Source organism: Sorghum bicolor, chromosome 3 (assembly GCF_000003195.3).
Source record: "Sorghum bicolor cultivar BTx623 chromosome 3, Sorghum_bicolor_NCBIv3, whole genome shotgun sequence".
Lineage (NCBI taxonomy): Eukaryota > Viridiplantae > Streptophyta > Magnoliopsida > Poales > Poaceae > Sorghum > Sorghum bicolor.
The window spans coordinates 15,486,124-15,490,839 of record NC_012872.2 but is presented as its reverse complement, the minus strand read 5'-3'; the positions used below and the strand labels follow the sequence as shown (position 1 = coordinate 15,490,839).

At 44.9% G+C, this 4,716-nt stretch overlaps 1 long non-coding RNA gene across 1 annotated transcript; it reads right to left on the bottom strand.

Annotated features, from left to right (window-relative positions):
* On the bottom strand, positions 341 to 801 carry LOC8060353. Its single transcript, XR_002450959.1, has 3 exons — positions 689 to 801; positions 512 to 596; positions 341 to 428 (listed from the first exon to the last, which is right to left on the bottom strand). It is a non-coding gene; the product is annotated as an uncharacterized LOC8060353 (long non-coding RNA).

Below are 4,716 nucleotides of genomic sequence, written 5' to 3'. Positions count from 1 at the left end.
TAGTCCATTCCAACAAGTTCACATGTAATCAACGACCTAGACATAGCCTATCCCACTGACAGAGGTGCTAGTAAAGAGGATTGCTACCTAAGTCGGAAAGTAGGTTATGGTAATCACCTTTGTAATAAACAACATGGTCCATTATAAAGTTGCAAAGGTCACCGACAATCTCTAAGAGGTCATCATCCCTGTAGACATCCTTTTTAGTCCTTTTTCTTCTTTCCACTACAAGACCGTAAAAGACAAGTTTAGGTCTAGTGTAAAGAAGAGATTGCAAAGCTAAGTGAGAAATACTATGTTTTCATACTACAACCCACAAAGAGATTCAAACTTACAAATTTAGGGTGTCTCCTGTAGCCTTTTGTGTTACTGATGAAAGCACATACATAGTATCCACAATGCAGACTCCCTGGCCTTTGCTTGGGAAACTTTGTTTCAATTTGCAAATGGAGATGTCAAGTATAAGTACTGAAAAAATTAGTAATTTTATGCCAAACTAAGTCGCACTTACCGAACATAGAGATTTGAAACGCAAGTGGCTCCCCAGACCTGGATCATGCCTTCCTTTGTGATTCTTGACATAGGCCCTGAATGCCCTGTTTGAATGAGAATCGATGTGACTTATAGTATGCAAAAGTCGATATTAAAGTGAATCATATAAGGTTACTAGGATTACTAATTTGCTTACGTAATGAGAATTGACATGAAGTCTTTATATGTGTGAGGGTCAAAATCTGCAGAATCACAAATCCATGCCATGTTCATCCCGACATCGACACCTATGACTATCCAGTGATTGCTACAACAATTTTAAATAAACACATAAGTACCTTTGCATCAAAATAAGATATACCGAACAATCGTTAAGTATACAATTAATCGAACTTACTTGAAGTGGTATGGAATCCATATTGTTTCGAAGTATTGGGGATTCTTTAAACATACGGCAATCCAAGCCGCAACCTTTAAGAGACTCTTCTCTTATTTTGTCCGCACGAATCTTTTCTTTCTCTGCCAACGTCCCTCCAGCAGCTAGTTGTGGCGCATCCAATTCCCATCTCGATGGGTAATTAAAATTTATTTGTGCTATAGGCATAGGGTCTACATACCCGGCTTTCATTGAGCGTGTAGATTTCATAAATTGTGCTTGCATTCTAAAAATCATGACGTAAGAGGACTTACAGGCACCAAGTGCGAATCAGATTCATCGACATTGAACTAAGGTGAAAGCATGATTGGATGTCGCTGAAGTCAAAGGCAATACCCGAAGCAGGGCCTCCAAATGTGTGAGCAGGTATTACTGCTTCCAACACATTCAGTTCTGTACGTGAAACATGCAAGTAGTACCAATCATGGAACCTTCTCATTCCATATGGCATCTTACACAAGATCCGGTTTGGTAGGAAACATTTGCCTTTTACATATTCTTTCGGGCAATCCTTTGACCACTTGATGGTTTTAACATCTGGATACTTTGTTATCGTTGTGTAGTCTGAGGTGTCAGTGGGCATCCTGTAGGCAAATTTGTTCGGGCCTTGGTTCTCAGGCTTGAACTGGTCATGAGCATACCACTTGTACATACCGGAGACGTTCATATCCACAAAAGATGTTGACCCTATTGACCTTATCATGATGGAGATCTTTTCACGAGCTTCACATACTAGAGGGAGTAGTTCTTCATGTGTCGGCGGTGCTTGTTGAAAAGTCTGTGCCATCTCATCATGGCCTTGCTCGGGGCGAGCTGGAGAAGGTTGTGGCTTAGGAGGCATATGTGGTGTCTCGTCATGCTCTGACACGGCACGAGCTGTAGAAGGTTGTGGGCTATGAGGCATATGTGGTGTTTCGTCACGCTTTGGCTCGGCACGAGCTGTAGAAGGTTGCGGGCTCTGAGGCGCATGTGGCGTCTCATGCTCTAGCTCCGCACGAGCTACAGAAGGTTCACCTATTTGAGGCTCATGTGGCGTCTCATCATGCCCTGGCTTGACCCCATGCTCGCCAGCGGTTGGAGAAGCCGGTGCCCTCTCATGCATCAAGTGGTCCTCATGAGACGGTGAATACACCTCTCCATCCTCAAGGTGGACTCTCTCCAGGTGTACATCACTTGGAGTTGGCGAGGAAACATTCAACACAATATCCTTTTTGTACCAGAGGATGAACTGTTTCATGAGTAGTCCAAGCTCACGAATCCCCTCGCTAGTTGGGTGTTCGATCTTATGCTTCGCGTACTCAGGATTCACGGTATGCACCTCAACCTTACTATAGTCGGCCAGGACCGGTTTATGGTGCCAGATGTCGCCTGGAATTGGAGGATGTGCCAGACCCGTTGCCACCTCAGCCATCTCCTGTCCCCTACCGATGGGAATCAATAGGATGCAACGAGTTGGCACCCATATGTGATCGACTGAGGCGGAGGTTGCATTGGAACCTTGGCTGCTTTGAACATTTGGAGGGCTACCAACTAGAACCAAATCCCTAGGTGGCTCCATTTGTGACCGTCGCTCAATAGACAGTCCTTCTAGGTCTTATGTTTCCCTAACCCCCTGACACAGCCTGTGTGCTCGGGGTTTCCCAAGCCAAGGCTAAGCTCGTCCTTCTCTCTAGAAGGAGTGAATGAGCCCTTCTCGATGTCTTCAGAATATTTCATTATCCTTGACACTGCCTCCTCGGTCTTTGGCTTGGCAAATTTTAGACTGCTGCCTGATTCTTCAAGATTCCTTGCAAAGACCCAACGCTTGGTGCGTGGCTTCAATTTCATTACTTTTGTATTCCCAGCAGCTACGGCCTCCTCTTCCATCTTTCTAAACATCTCTTCCTTGCCCTCGTAGCCACCGGGGCTTAGATGAGGGTGGTGGATGTTCTTCTTCGCCTGCAAGCTGTTCTTTTCACTTAAGGTCAAAGATTCTGGTGCAGTCTTCTCAGCCACGAGCAACACCGAGATAGCAGGAGTGATGTGTCCATACTTATGGTACAGAGTTAACCCCTTTTTGATGTACACGGTGTTCAGCTCATTCCTCCAACGTCGGAAGGATTCTCCCATCATCTTCATAGCACGTCGTCTTACTAGGGGTAGCTTCTCTGCCGGAATCCTAAAATTAAAATTGACCAACAGACGATTTTTCCATAGGTCATCCTTTATGTCCTCTGGATAGTCGTGCCAATTACGGATTGATGGGTTCAAATTGTCTCTGACTAGGGCCCCAATTGCATTGCGGAATTTTGATTGGAACTCCTTTGGCTTAAGGATCTGCCCTTCTTCCCCAACCTCGTCAATCACATAAATCATTTTTGCATTTGGATAGTGGTTTGGCTTTCTGACCCCTCCTTTCCTTTTCACTTTGGTAGTCGAGGCCGAGGTTGTGCCTTCAGGTTGCGGAGCAGAGGCCGCAATGGTAGTCTCTGTGCCTGTTGCCTCTGCCCTCTTTTCCCTTGCCCCGTCATGTCCGGCGAAACATGCCGGACGCCGACGTGGTCTTTTTGGAGGTTTAGGAGGGACCCGTATAAACAACAAGTCAAAGTGTTAGTAGAGGTAACACAGCCATGTCGTTACCAAAATTTATGATTTACTAAGGGACCTTCATATCCCTACCTCCTCGTTTGGGTCAAAGTCCTTGTCCAACTCATCCGTCGTTGGCTTCCGTCTAGGTTCACATGGGTGTGGATCCTCAGGACTTTCATATCCCGTGGTTGAGTCATCGTCCTTGCTTGATCCTTCATCAGTCTCTCCTCCTCCAGCTTCTCCCCCTTGCTCCTCGCCAGACTCCTCCTGAGTAAGCATAAATGCTACACCATTGCCCAGTTCTTCATCAAACTGTTCCTGAGAAAACTGATCATGTATTTCTTGCTCTCTAGGGCTAGGGTGCTCTTCATGTTCGTTGGATCGGGCTGCATTGCTTGTTGTCCGTGTCATTTCGTGATTTGTTCTAACAGATGAAAGGAATAAAGTGTGTTTTAGTAGTAGTAGTAGTAGTAGTAGTAGTAGTAGTAGTAGTAGTAGTAGTAGTAGTAGTAGTAGTAGTAGCAGCAGCAGCAGCAGCGCTTTAGTAGTAGTAGTAGTAGCAGCAGTGCTTTAGTAGTAGTAGTTGTAGGTTGAAGAGAGGAGAAGAGAGAGCAGCAATGCTTTAGTAGTAGTAGTAGTAGTAGTAGTAGTAGTAGTAGTAGTAGTAGTAGTAGTAGTAGTAGTAGTAGTAGTAGTAGTAGTAGTAGTAGTAGGTTGAAGCGAGGAGAAGAGAGAGCAGCAGTGCTTTAGTAGTAGCAGCAGCAGAAGAGAGGAGAGAGAACAGACAAATGAGACAAATTAGTAATCGGTAGTAGTAGAAGAAGAAGAAACTCATGTGCCCTCAAATTAGCGGGTTGCTGCTTTATAGAGCCATCCGCTGCTCTGTGGTGATCATAGATCATAGACTTACATGACAGTCAGTAATAGGTTAAGAGAAAACCCATTTGCACTATAAGACCAAAAACCTCTGGGGGAGGCTAGTATCCAAGGGCACTCCATTCGAGACGAGTTCCCCCAGAAACTTTCGGTCTAGGAGAAGCTATGGGTATTTGACTGTCATGTTGTCTCACTACACCTTTTGTATCATCGAGCAAGAAATTTTGAAAAAAAAGTAGTAGACTAGAGTAGAGCAGCAGCTAGCACTAGTAGTAGACTAGTGCAGTAGTGCAATAGTAGTAGTAGTAGTAGAGTCGAGTAGTACAGTAGTAGTATAGAGGAGC